This window comes from Dendrobates tinctorius, unplaced genomic scaffold (assembly GCF_039654945.1).
Source record: "Dendrobates tinctorius isolate UK_male_01 unplaced genomic scaffold, ASM3965494v1 ptg000022l, whole genome shotgun sequence".
Classification (NCBI taxonomy): domain Eukaryota; kingdom Metazoa; phylum Chordata; class Amphibia; order Anura; family Dendrobatidae; genus Dendrobates; species Dendrobates tinctorius.
This window is the reverse complement of record NW_027361690.1, coordinates 87,735,085-87,750,166: the sequence shown is the minus strand read 5'-3', so window position 1 is coordinate 87,750,166 and position 15,082 is coordinate 87,735,085.

Genomic DNA, 15,082 nt, shown 5'->3' with positions numbered 1-15,082 from the left:
TAACTTGCCCTGCTCCCCGGGATACTTCAGATGGCAAAGATGCCAGGGCCTCCGCCCTTGCCTTATCTCCTAGCTAGCCCTCCGTCTGTTCTCTTCCCCCGCCCAGGGGGGAGCACCGTAGTACACCATCCTGATAAACAAGGCAACACGGACAAAGGTTAACAGAAAACTCCATACATGCAAAACATTCACTCACATGTAACAGAGGAATGCATCGGGGTGTGAAGGTAGGGGAATAAACAAAAACAGGGATAAGGAATTACCACGCATACAAACCATGCAACAATCACTAATAACTCCTTCAACTCTCCTCATATGTACTCCTCTCCCCAACCGATAGCCATGCAGCAAATTCTAGCTCTGAGCACAGGGATTGCCAGCATGGCCGATTAACCCCTGTTCTGCCAAAAGAAAAACACATTAAAAATGAAGGAGAGGTGCTTCTCATCCTTGGAGTAGGAGCAATCCGACGTTGTGGTCGCCTGGCTCCACACTGTCGCCGTAACCCTGTGACACCCCAGTACTAGTTGCCCAATCGCCATTACTTCTCTAAGAAATCTGTGCTTGCGCTACAGCAGAATGTTGCAGACAACATCACCCATTCCTTGAAAAAGTCTATTTCTGCCAGTCTTCCACAAGTCTTGGAATTTCCAAGGCTATCTAACCCTTCCTCCTAAGGTCCTGCCACCTCCATTAGGGCCTCCACCTGCGCCATCAACCACTCCCTTAATTAGACACATGTTCCAACAGTGCAGAGAGAATCTTTGCCACTTCCATAATGGGCAGCCAGGGCTCACAATAATCAGACAGTGTCTAAATTAATATGTCTTGGAGATTGCAGTCACACAGCTCAAGAGTTGTGGACAGCAATCTAGGCCGAGTATGAGTACTGGCTGTTTCCACTGAACCTGGAGCATGTGCGATAACTGCGAACCTGGTGGCGTCTCTATGCTGCAGCAAACCTCATATCAGTACCTTGCATGGCTTACGTCCACAACCTGGTGGTACAGCAACTACTCCGCCAATATCTCAGGATGGAATTCCACTCTGCACATATTGCAGTGACTGTGGCAGCAGCGAGCCCTGGTGCAGAAGGTCCTTTTGATTAGCCTGGGCCAACGCAGTACAGATGTGGTGCAAATCACACTTGCACAGTGGACACAGATGAAGGACCTTTGCATCATTCCGCAGAGTTTAGAAATGGCTAGTAAGGTGGTTGGCGCTGACTATGCCGTCATCAGCATCATAATTCCGGTCATCTACATGCTGGAGCACACTTTGAATAGTCTGCGAGAGGAGGGGGAAGCAGAGAAGGATGCGGAAGGGATAACAATATCTCTAAGTTCCGGACTGTCGTTGCACAGGTGGGTGCCATAAGAGGGTGCATTGCTGCGTTCAAGGGGGGGGTCATGGTGCCAGACAAACTGTTAGTGAAGGTGTAGAAGGTGCAAGAGCTGAGGAACAAATGGAGGAGGGGACAAGGAGGAAGAGGTAATGGGTGCGCAGCAGTCAGGATATGAAGACGATTATGATCCCCTCTCTGTTGTCCGTGGTTGGCGGGCAAGGACGGAGGAAGCAAGCTTAAGTGTTACCTCACCACCAACACACCATGGACTTGGACCTCATGGAAGCACCCTATGCATGAGCGCCTTGATGACTTCACCGCTGCTCACTGACGCTGCGCTTGCAGTAGCTCATTCTCCCAGTGGTTCTCAGCTTGGATGGTCACATCTTGGCACCATCCAGGTTGAAAACTGTTTGTCCCCAGACATGGATTATGGCGTGGGGCAGAATGACAGACAGGTTAGGGATATGGTTGTTGTTTTTTTTTTGTTTTATTACAGGAGACGATGGTGATGACGTGAGTATGGTTAAATTTAGAATCATTAAAGGAGTCGGTGTCATTCTTTCAATTAAATGACTATTCTGGCTGTGTTTATTTCCAATATTACTATAGGATTAGTAAGCCGTGGGCTTGATGTCGCTGGACAATACAAAGGTGACATCAGCTCCACAAATATTAACCCCACTTGCCACCTCTACAAGGCAAGTGAGAAGAGCCTGGCAAAGCGTCAGAATTGGCGCATCTAATAGATGCGCCTTTTCTGGATGGCTGTTTTTAGGCTGGGGGGTCCAATATCAATGGTCCCTTACAAGCCTAACATACCAGTCCCCAGCCGTCTGCTTTAGCAAGGTTGGTGGTAAAAAATGGGAGAGGGGCCACATTGTTTTTTAAATTTATTTAAATAATCAAAAAACGGTGGGGACCCCTCTATTCTTGATAACCATCCTTGCTAAAGCTGACATCTGAGGGTTGCAGCCCCCAGCCATCAGTGTTTCCTGGCTGGTTATCAAAAATACAGGGGAACCAACGCCTTTTTTTTTAATCATTTATTGAGAGCACAGGCGCTGGCTGTTGAATACTCCCAACAGCCGCCACCTGCTCTCGCGGTTATTAGCGGCAGTAGGAGTAGACTGATGGAACCAGTAGTCCCATCAGTCGAAGCCAGTCACCGGAGGTAAACTTTTTACTTCCAATCACAGCTGCGAGCTCACGCAGTCATTTGACAGCGTGGGAATGGCGTCTGACTGGCGGTAATGATTTTACTACTGATCAAAGGCAGTGTTTGTTGCTCTGTCATGCACATGACAGCGTGGCAAACAATGGATGTTCGGGCCCCCCATTCAAGTGAATGGTGTCCGGGTACTGTTCTGGTACCTAAACCTAAACTGCCCCTAATTTCTCTAATCCCCTCCACGACAGCACATAGGAGGTTGCCTCCCCATCCTGATTAGGGACAGGAAACAAGAGGTTAAATAGCCCTCCCCTTCCTCTAATCTCCAGTGTTTTCCTGTCCCTAAACAGGAATGAAGAGGTGCTATGTGCTCCGTGGATGGGGCCGGCGACATCCCGGGGTTCTCCTTACCATGAGCCGGGCAGCCAGGGTCAATCGTCCTGCACCTTCCTCCCTGTTCCTGCTCCCGCCGCTGGTGGGACCCGCACCATCCTCCGGCGCTTCGGCAACGCTGGATGGTGAGTGGCGCTGGGGGGCCTCCCGTAGCTCCCCAGCCTGGTATTCGCTCCCCCCGCGCGCAGCATGCCTGTCTCTCCTGAGCGGCATGCACCGGAAGTGACGCGCACCACGAGGCCCGGAGACGCGACGTCGCATCCTCCTTGCGTCCACAGCGGAACGCACCGCCATTTTGTTGGGAAATTTAAAAAAAAAAGGAAGAGGAAAGGTGGCGCCAGGAACATGAGGGGGAGCGATCTCATCTGATTGGATGAGGAAAAGGAAGCTGGATCTCGGTTCCTATTTAAGGTCCCTGATGGGAGACGCCATAAGGTAGGACAAATGTCTGCATGATGGATGCGCCTTCCCTGAAAGCTGCGTCTGCAGAGCCCAGCTCAAACCCTGGCCTAGTGAGTACACTCGGAAAAGAGTATATACCTTTTTGGTTTAGGACCCATTCTTATGGGCCCCCTCCTCTCTCTTTCAGAGTGACAAGGGTCCTACACCAAAAACGGAAGAAAAACCAACAAGCCGAAATGCACCATCTGTAGGGAAAAAACTCTCCTCTGATTATAAAAAGACATTGTGCCAGCAGTACACAGCACAGATCATATGGGAGGAACAACCATCCCTGATAGAGAAATTAAGAGGGATGATGCGACAGGAAATCCAGTCGTCCCTGTCTACCTTCTCCCAGTCATCCGGGGGGGGCCCTCAAGGAAGAGGAAATGCGCCCCTGAGGACATCTCAGATTCAGAACCCGAATCATCGGTTTTGGCGGACCGGAGGGAAGAGGGTGAACTAACCCCAGTCCAGTTAGAAGATGATAAGAAGTGGTTCTTTTCCTCAGACGATATGGAGGAACTACTCTCAGCAGTCAGGAACACAATGGGAGTAGAAGAAGATAGGTCATCCTGCACTGAGCGGGGTGGCCTATTTGGCGGCCTGAAATCCAGGAAGAAAATGGTTTTCCCTATCCATGATAATATCCAGAGTCTAATCCTGGAAGAATGGGAACTCCTGGAAAAGAAGCTAAGTATCCCGGGCGAAATGAAGGATCGATTTCCCCTGGATGAAGTAGCCGCGAAACCTTGGACTGAGATTCCAAAAGTGGATATCCAGGTAGCCAGAGTAGCTAAAAAGACTACGCTACCCTTCGAGGACTCCTCACAGCTGAAAGACCCGCTGGACCGAAAGATGGATAGCCTATTGAGAAAGTCATGGGAAGCCTCAGCGACTTCCTTGAAAACAAATGTTGCATCGGCCTGTGTAACCAGGACCCTGTACCTCTGGCTTCAGCAGCTAGGAGACCATATAAAAATGGGAACTTCGAAGGAAGATCTCCTAGCCTCTCTACCACTTCTACAGAAGGCAGTCGCCTTTTTAGCAGACTCCTTGGCGGAGTCAGTCCGTATTGCGGCAAGAAAGTCCGTGCTCTCTAACACCACTCGAAGAGCCCTATGGCTAAAAATCAAAGTTATGCTCTATCCCATTCAAGGGCGAATGCCTATTTGGGCCGGCATTGGACGAACTATTAGAGAAGGTGACCGACAAGAAGAAAAACCTTCCTGAGCCAAAACCACCAAAGAAAAAACCCTATCATCCTCCCCAGACTCAAACCCCGCAATACAGGGGTAAAGGGAAAACGTAACGTTGGAGCTACCCAAAAGGCGGAAGAGGCAGGAATATTTTTCACGATTCCCGTTCAGACAGAGACAAAAAATGACGCCAAGCAAGTCGAGGGCAGAATTGCAGATTACTTCCCGAGCTGGCAGGAGATAACAACGAACCAAAAAATCCTGGACTCGGTCAGATGGGGAGAAAAAATAGAATTTTCCTCCAGCCCCCCACAAAACTTGGAGGTTACACATCTTCCATCAGGAAAACTGCAAAAGATTCTACACGGCGAGCTCCAAAAGAGCTATCATCAGCGGTAATCTCTCCAGTCCCAGAACTGGAACAAGGTCAGGGCCACTACTGACGACTGTTCTTAGTAAAAAAAAAGCCAAGTGGGAAATACCGGGTCATCATCAACCTGAAGAAGCTAAACCAATACGTCCAGTACCAATGCTTCAAGATGGAATCGATAAAGACTACGATACCACTGATTGGATGAGACTTTGCCATGGCCACCATAGATCTCCAAGAGGCCTATTACCACGTTCCCATCCATCCATCCCATTGGCAATATCTAAGGTTCGCAGTCACTCTAGACACGGAGGTACACCACTTCCAATTCAGAGTTCTACCCTTCGGCATCTCTTCGGCACCCCGAACATTTACAAAAATAATGGCAGAAGTGGTAGCATTCCTCAGAGGGAAGGATATATGTGTCATCCCTTACTTAGATGACCTCCTGGTCTTGGCTCCCTCCAAAACGATTCTAAGACAACACCTACAAACAGTCCTGCAGACCCTGACGTCCCTGGGCTGGATGGTAAATATGGAGAAATCAGACCTGAATCCCTCAACCAGGAAGATCTTTCTAGGGATACTCCTGGATTCCCACAACCAAATATCTTTTCTTCCATCCACCAAGCAGGTGGGAGTGAGATCAAAAGTTTGGACTCTAAAAAGTCAGAAAACAGCGACCATAAGGTTTGCCATGTCAACATTGGGGTCAATGACTTCATGCATCCAAGCGGTCCCCTGGGACCAGGCCCACTCAAGGATACTCCAGAGATATATCCTTTCCCGCTGGAACAAAGACTCGGAGACCCTCAATACGAAAATCTCCCTACCCCAGCACGTAAAGCTGTCTCTCAACTGGTGGCTCAACCAGGGAAATCTAGCGAAAGGGACACCCTGGATACAAGATCCCATGACATCAATCACAACAGACGCCAGCAAACGCAGCTGGGGAGCAGTATCATCTCAGGGAATCTTCCAGGGACTCTGGCCCAGAGACATGGAAAAGCAATCTTCAAACTACAGAGAACTGAGAGCAGTAGAAGAAGCCCTAAAGGCAGCAGAAACATTAGTCCAGGGAACCCATGTCCGAATTTACTCTGACAATATGACCACTGTGGCCCATCTACGTCATCAGGGCACCACAAAATACGGAAGTCTGCAAAACATTTCGGCATGGATATTCAGCTGGGCAGAACACAATCTCCAGTCCCTTTCAGGTCTCTACCTAAAAGGATCCGACAACACCGAGGCAGACTTCCTAAGCAGGACAGACTTAGATCCAGGGGGATGGAGCCTCAATGCCAGAGTATTCCATACCTTAACCAAAAAATGGGGTCTCCCAGAGGTAGACCTATTTGCGAGCTGGGAGAATGCCAAAACAAAGCATTACTTCTCCATAGGGCCGAACGAGAAACACGCAAGAGTAGACGCCTTCGCTCACCCGTGGAACTTCGGACTGGCGTACGCCTTTCCGCCGATTCCCCTAATACCAAGAACTCTGCAAAAGGTCAGGTCAGACGGGGTCAACACTATCCTGATCGCCCCTCTCTGGCCAAAAAGGAGCGGGTTCGGAGCCCTAAAACTGATGAACTCAGAGGCTCCCCTGATCCTGCCCTCGGAACGCGACCTTCTACATCAAGGTCCCATCCTTCACCCGGATCCCCACAGCCTAAGCTTGGCAGCCTGGTTTCTGAAACCACAATTCTGAAAGCCAGATGCCTTTCAGATGCAGTGATAGGTTTCCTACTTTTTTGAAGTGTAGCTATCACAAATGCCATATATTCCAAAATATGGAAAACCTTTCCAGCATGGTACAGATCCACTCCCATAGATCCCTTCCACCCCAACGTGTCAAAGATCCTAGACTTCTTACAGGACGGGTTATCCAAGGGTCTGAAACCAAGCACCTTGAAGGTACAAATATCAGCCCTAAGTTCTTTCTTCGATCAAAGCCTGGCAGAGCATCGATGGATCTGGAGGTTTATGTCAGCAGCTTCCAGAATCCATCCAAATAAATCCAACATGGCCCCGACATGGGACCTGAATATAGCACTAAAGGGTCTAACGAACCCTCCATTTGAACCTATCGACCAGGCCCAGATAAATAAACTATCCTGGAAAACAGCACTACTCGTAGCCTTTACAACGGCAAGGAGAGTGGGAGAAATTCAGGCTCTGTCCATCAGAGAACCATATCTAAAAATTCTGGACAATAGGCTAGTTCTTCGGCTAGACCCTTCCTTTGTGCCAAAAGTGTCTTCAGATTTCCACAGATCCCAGGAAATAATACTGCCCTCCTTCTGTGATAGCCCGAGGGACAAGAGAGAAAGAGAATTCCATTCACTGGATGTCCGGCGAGCAGTTCTGACCTATTTGGAAGAGACAAAACTTTGGAGGAAAGATCAGAATCTCTTTGTTCAGTATGGCGGACCAAACAAGGGGAAGAAAGCGTCCAAAAGCTCCTTGGCTAACTGGATCAAAAAAGCGATAACGGCCGCTTATAAAAGCCAGGATCTACCTCCTCCGGTATCCCTGAAAGCCCACTCCACCAGAGCTGTCTCCGTCTCCTGTGCAGAAAAAGCTGATGCATCCATTGAGCAGATCTGCAAGGCCGCAACCTGGTCTTCAGTCCATACCTTCACGAGGCATTATAGATTAGATCTTATGTCAGTACGAGATCTAGCCTCTAAGACCCTCCACGACAGCATGGGTAATTTCCCCCCTTAACAAAATTTTGTTCATGTGACTTATGTGAATAAATAAGCATTCACTCTATGTGGTCCTTGGAAAACACTGGGGATTAGAGGAAGGGGAGGGCTATTTAACCTCTTGTTTCCTGTCCCTAATCAGGATGGGGAGGCAACCTCCTATGTGCTGTCGTGGAGGGTCTTAGAAACCCAACTACCGGTATGTGTAGTTCTATTTTTTGGAACTGTTTATACTCCAAGTTGGGTCTCCTTCATGTGTGTTACTTGAATTTGGCAGGGCTCTCAGAGCACCAGGCCTACACCTGCCACTCATCCACTTGTTACTGATCAATGTTTCAGTGAAAAATGCTGGTCCAAGCCCTGTCCCAGGCTCTGTCCCATGCATCCATGGTGCGCAATGATACTATTTGTACTCTGGGTCAATTGATGTTACTTTTTCTGATGTCTGCCTATAATTTGATCTGTTTTGGCAGCTTTTTGGCCCCCCTGAAGGTGTTTGATTTTACATCCCATTGAATTCAATGGGATTCGGATATGTTCCACGAACTGTTCGTGGACATCAGAACATTCCCCAATCCAAACAGAACCTTGAAAGGTTCGCTCATTTCTAGTCTCTACAGGATAATGCACATTGGGCCTCATTAATCAAAACTGTCTTATTGTAAAACTGTCTTTATTGCCACCTTTGTAGCAACCAATCTTTACATTGTAAGAAATTGATAAAGCTCATGGTATTTTTGTGGAGTACTGTAGTGTTGTACGTGATTTCAACATGGCATGTTGTGATAGTGGAGTCCTATGTAAACTCAGGTTCGGTCACAGATTGCTGGCCGATTTCCATTCTAGCAGTATCGATGCTTTCCGGGGGAAGTGGTGTGACACAAAATCTGTGGCCAATGCAAAAAAAACAAAAAATAGACAATGCCTGTTTGGAAACCTTATTGCTGACAGAAGGCACACGCCAGCAGAACAACATGTCAGCGTAAAATAAGGGATAAATGGAAGCATGTGACTTCTTTTAATTTATAGCCGTTTATCATAGAACTATCAACCTGGAAGTTCCCGTAAGAAGGTGATACTTGAGCGTTGAGTCTCAGCAAAAATGGGAGCAGTCCTTTTGAAGTATCTGCTTGTTGGAAAGGACCGGTTACATGTGGTCTGCAATTGTGAGGCCAGTTGGATTTACTGCCAAAATCTATGAAATGCCTTTGGAGATGGCTTATGGTAGAGAAATGAATATTCATTTCATGGGCAACAGCTCTGGTGGACATTCCTGCAGTCAGCATGCCAATTGCATGCTCCCTAAAAACTTGCGACATCTTTGGCATTGTGGTGTGTGATAAAACTGCACATTTTAGAGTGGTCTTTTATTGTGACCACCTAAGGCACCACTGTGCAGTAGTCACGCTGTACAATCAGCATCTGGATATGCCACACCGGTGAGGTGGATGGATTATCTCAAAGAAGAAGACCTCACTAAGAGAGAATTAGACAAATTTGTGAACAATATTTTTTTTAAAAATGGCCTTTTGTGTACATAGAAAGTCTTAGGCCCCTTTCACCCATCAGTTTTTTGCCGCCAGTTACAATCCATTGGCTCGACAGATCCGTTGCAGATTATGAAAACCTGATGCGACGAATCTGTTTTTTTCGACGGATCTGACTAGCGGATCCAGCGCAAAAAACAGATTTGTCGCATCAGTTTATTCATTTGTTTCTTCCGTTTTCGACGGATCCGTTTTTTAAACCAAGAATAGATATATACACATAGAATACATATTGTGGTGTAGTAACCACTGAGTCCGCTAGAGGGCTCTTTGTGGATGTCCCAGGAGAAAGGATGAATGGCAGAATACAGAATGGCCGTTATGTATCCCAAAGTGGGTGGCTTTGGGATGGAGACTTATGTGTTGTTCTGCAGTGATACTGCTGAGATGTTGTTTCAATGTGTAAGGGAGAAGTCTCCAGGTAACTAGAGAGATGGGCGGACCTGGTTACCTACAAACCCACCCAGGGGGTGAGTTTAAAGCACTATTGTAAAGAGTGTGTAAAGGCTTGAAGGACCTGTAATGAGGTCAGAGTCATGTGACCCGGTGGGCGTGGCTAAGAACCATATAATGTGGCCAGGGTAGGTCACATGTAGTTAATGCAGGGACCCGATTGGTCCATATGGAAGGTCTTGTGCAAAGAGATGTCTGTCTTCCTGACAGCACGTGTGGATACTGTGTTTAATGGCTGCAAGTGCCTGAGAGTTCCCTGGAGGGATTGAATGTCTGCAGTATGGAGAAGCAGCCATGAGGAGGAACCCTGACGGGGTGAGATATAACTGTGAGGCTGAAAAGCCTGCATATTGGACATTGCTAACAGAGTGAAGCTCTGTCATGGACGCTATGCCGTTTATATATTGCTGGTCATGGTTTATGATGTTTAATAAACCGCATGGACCATTCTGAGTTTATGGAAAACCTGTGCCAGATCTGATTTTGTGGCTGCTAAGCGAGTGATCCCCTAACTGAATGACAGCGCTACCTCACAATATATATATATATATATATATATATATATATATATATATATATATATATGTCATTGAGACATGTATATATATAGTCCATCAAAAAAGAAGGCTGCACACCATGTTGGTTTTCAATAAAGTGTTTTTTTAATAGCCCATATGGCTGTGTGCCCATGCAGCAGACTATTTGGAGGTTTGGTATGTACCTGGAGGGCCTGCACCCGAAACTTTTTTCTATTTTGTGCTGTTTTTTCAATTTTGTTATTCATATATATATATCTATATGTATGTGTGTGTGTATATATATATATATATATATATATATATATATATATATATATATATATATAATATATATATTATGGAGATTCAGTGGCGCTTGTGTATGAGTGTAATTCCAGCAGCAAACACTACGACACCTGTCACAAGGGTGTCAAAGATATAAGGTAAAATAACTCATAAAAATTAGTGTGTGCTTGGAACACTCATAAAGAAGAGGGAAATCTAAATTAGGTAGTTATAGAAAAAAAAAAAAAACCTCTTATAAGTGCTCTTTATGTAGCTGGATAATAGCGAGAAAATAGCAATTAGAAATAGACAATTGTAAGACCTCAGAAGAAGTGCTTAAGGGAAAAAAAAAAAAAATATATATATATATATATATATATATAGATGCTGGTGGCAATCTATCAGGGTACTTCTTCCTGATAGCAGCTTAAAACAAGTCAAAGTCAAATTGCAGCCTGTGAACGGCTGTGCAGAGTAGCCGCAATAGTAAATGCGCAAGTCAGAGAGCGGTACCTGTAAAGATAATGCGATGCGAAGTCCTCACTCCAGTAAGCGGTGCAGGTTAAAATAGCGCTTTTTGCTCCAGCGTTTGGAAAAAGAGGGGGGGTTTTGTACACAGGGGTATAGACGAGTTACAGGGGCTGCCCCAGCCGGTGGCAGCCTCCTGTCAGTGTACTTCCAGCTGTGGAGCAGACGTGAGCGGCCTCTCATGCTCCCGGTGTCTGTGAGCTGCTCCAAGTATACAGGACCTTCGTGATGTGAGTCAGCACATGACCACGTCGGTTTCACTTGCTGGTGGTTGCGGCGGGGACCAATGGACTTTCCAACATGTTTCAAAGACTGTCTTCCTCTGGGATCCCGCTGATGTCACTGAGGCTGCGCGGAGTCCCCGCCTGACCTGATGTGAACTGACAGCATGGGAAAAAGTTCAGAAACTTTCTCGCATTAATCAGTTCATCTCCGGTCAGCCGGGGAGCCTGCGCAGATATGATTTCATTCATTCTGCAGTGGTTTACAGAGGGGCAGGTAGCATTAGCACCAGTCCCTGTTGTAAACCAGTTAACCCCTTGAGAAGGATTGCAGTGGGGGACCTGATTCAACTGCAGAGAGGTATGGATAATGTTGGTTTTTTATTTTATTTTTTTTTACAGGAGAACAAGAATTATGTTAGATTGGCAGAATAATAAATTTGGTCAAAAACTTTGTGTAATTATTTAATTAAAAGAATTTTTAATGTCTGTGTGTATTTTTTAACCCTTTACTACTATAGGATTAATAATGGATAGGTGTCTTATTAACACCTCTCTGTTGTGAACTCCCTTGCTCGGATTTCTGAGCCGAAGCTACCTCTGCTCCCTCTGGTGGTTACTGAGAGTAGTGGAGCTGGCCAGGTAGATGGAGGTTCTCCACCTGACGATAATTGGGAATCTGGGATTGCTGGCTGGGAGCATATAATGGAGCTGGCTGCTTTTGAAGGTTGCTGGTGATTTTTTTCCTCTGTGTGCATTTGGAGCGCTTTTGTCCCCTGCCTGATCTGCATGTTTAGCTAAGTGATTCTTTTGCTAATCCTTTGCATCTAATCTGGTTGTCTTTTTTTTGCTTTGCTGCTAGGGTTCAGCGTGCTCCCTGCTGGGGGTAGCGCTGGGCCCTGATTGATATGTTGCAGCTTGTTCAGTCCCCTGTTATGTTATTATCTTTTTGCTTGCTGCCAGTTTATACCAGATTGCTGATCTAGAGGGGGTGAGGTCGTGTGATCTCAGGTTTTTTTGTATATCAGAAGTGTTGGACTTTTTCAGGGTTTTGTGCGTGATTGCAGACAGTATCTTTTTCTGTCCTCTCCTGTCTAGACAGCTTGGGCCCCACCGTTTGCTCAGTCTGTTCTCTGCCTGTGTTTGTGTCTCATCTTGTCTCACTCTCAATATATGTTTTGGGGCTGTCAATTCCTTTGGGGATCTGCTCCGGGGCAGTTAAGATTTCATCTTTCTGTTTTTAGGCTTAGTTAGTCCGCCGACTGTGACAGATCGTCTAGGGCATCGTAGGAACGCTCCACGGCTACTGCTATTTGTGCGGATAGGATCAGGGGTCTGCAATCCGCATAGTTACTAACCTCTCTGGTCTTCTGATGGCTTAGCCTGTTCCTGCCATTCTCCTCGGTGATCCATTCATAACAGAATCACCAGCCTAACCGCAGACTCTAGGGTACTCAAAAGAAGGAACAAATTGTAAAAAAAGTGTCAGAATTTTTTTTTTATATATTTTTTCCTCTTTTTCTCTGGGGCCATAGGAGGATTTTTTCTTTAATGGAGACTAAGCAATTATCTGATCATGTTGAGCAGCGCGCTGCTGAAGTGCGGGGAATTTCTGCCTATCTCGCTCAATCATCTGCTGTAGAACCAAAGATCCCTACTCCTGATGTTTTCTGGGGATTGGTCTAAATTTTTGAATTTCAAGAATAATTGTAAACTATTTCTTGCCTTGTAGCCTAATTCATCAGGGAGCTCGGTGCAGCTGGTTAAAATTGTCATCTCACTGCTGCACGGCGATCCCCAGGATTGGGCTTTTTCTCTGACACCTGGAGATCCTATTCTGGCTAATGTGGATGCACTTTTTCAGACTCTGGAGTTGTTGTATGATGAACCTAATACTATTGATCAAGCAGAGAAGATCTTATTGGCATTGAACGAGGGTCAGGATGCTGCGAAGTTATACTGCCAGAAGTTCCGAAAGTGGGCGGTCCTTACTAAATAGAATGATGATGCCCCAGCTGCTCTCTTTCGGAAAGGTCTGGCAGAAACCGTAAAAGATGTTATGGTGGGATTTCCTGTCCCCTCTGGTCTTAGCGACTCCATGTCATTAGCCAATCAAATTGATCAACGTTTACGTGAACGTAAAAGTACGCGAGAGGCGGTGCTGCCTTTTGAACAAACTTCTGAACCCATGCAATGTGATAGGGTTCTGTCTAGGAAGCAACATCGAGTTTAGAAAGCGTAATAAGTTATGCTTCTTTTGTGGGGATGCCTCTCATGTTATTTCTGTCTGCCTTAAACTAGAAAACCATTTTGCTCACGCATTTGCAGTGGGCAGTGTACAGCCTAAGTTCCTTTTTGCTGTTACCTTGATCTGCTAGTTGTCTACTTTTTCTGCTAAGGCCTTTGTGGATTCAGGAGCAGCTTTGATTCTGATGGATATTGACTTTGCCGAGCGTTGTGGTTTCCCCATGGTGCCCCTGAGAACCCCTATTCCCTTGAGGGGGATTGATGCTACCCCTTTGCGGAGAATAAACCCAAGTTTTGTACCCAGGTGGTAATGCGGGTCACCCCGGACCATCAAGAGAATTGTAAATTTTTGGTGTTGCACAATTTACATGATATTATTGTACTGTGTTTTCCTTGGTTGCAAACCCATAACCCTGTTTGAGATTGGAAATCTCTGTCTGTGGTGAGTTGGGGTTGTCAATGTGTTCTTAGTGACACTCCTGTTTTCTCCACCTCTCCCCAGTCTCAAGACGTTTGCCTCCTCATAGGAGTTATGACTGTGTAATTGAGTTAATGCCCGGTTGTAAATTTCCCAAGGGTCGGCTTTTCAACTTATCTGTACCTGAACATGATGCTATGCGATCTTATATCGAGGAATCATTGGAGAAGGGTTATATCAGACCATCCTCTTCGCCTTTGGGTGCTGTTTTTTTCTTTGTGGCCAAAAAAGATGGCTCATGGCCATGTGTTGACTATCGTTCCCTTAACAAGATCACTGTTAAATATCAGTACCCGTTATCCTTGATTTCTGATTTATTTTCCAGAGTTAAAAGTGCTTGTTGGTTTACCAAACTTGACCTCAGGGGGGCGTATAATCTTATTTGCATCAAGCACGGGGATGAGTGGAAGACGGCATTTAATACTCCGGAGGGACATTTTGAGTACCTGGTGATGCCTTTTGGGCTCACTAATGCCCCTTCCGTCTTCCAATCTTTTATGAACGATATTTTCCGGGACCTTGTGGATAAGTTTTTGATCATTTATCTGGATGATATTTTGATTTTTTTCCAGTGATTGGGATTCTCATGTGGAACATGTCCGGACTGTGTTCTGGATTTTGAGGCAAAATACTCTGTATGTTAAGGGATCGAAGTGCCTCTTTGGTGTTCAGAGGATTTCGTTTTTGGGATTCACTTTGTCCCCGTCTGCTATTGAAATGGACCCGACCAAGGTACAGGCCATTTATGATTGGGTTCAGCCCACTTCTCTGAAGGCTCTGCAGAAGTTTTTGGGTTTTGCTAATTTATACCGCAAATTTATAAGTAATTTTTCTGGTATTGTTTAACCTTTGACGGATTGGTCTCCAGAGGCAGTCTCGGCATTTCAGGAGCTTAAGCAGAGATTCACTTCTGCTACGGGTCTACGGCAACCTGATGTTTCACTCCCTTTTCAGGTGGAGATAGAGGCTTCTGAGATTGGTGCAGGAGCCCTTTTGTCGCAAAGAGATCCGGTAACCTCTAAGATGAATCCCTGTGCCTTCTTTTCTCGAAATTTTCTCCCATCTGAACGTAACTATGACGTGGGGAATTGGGAATTATTGGCCATGAAGTGGGCATTTGAAGAGTGGAGACATTGGCTGGAGGGTGCTAGACATCAAGTTGTGGTCCTCACCGA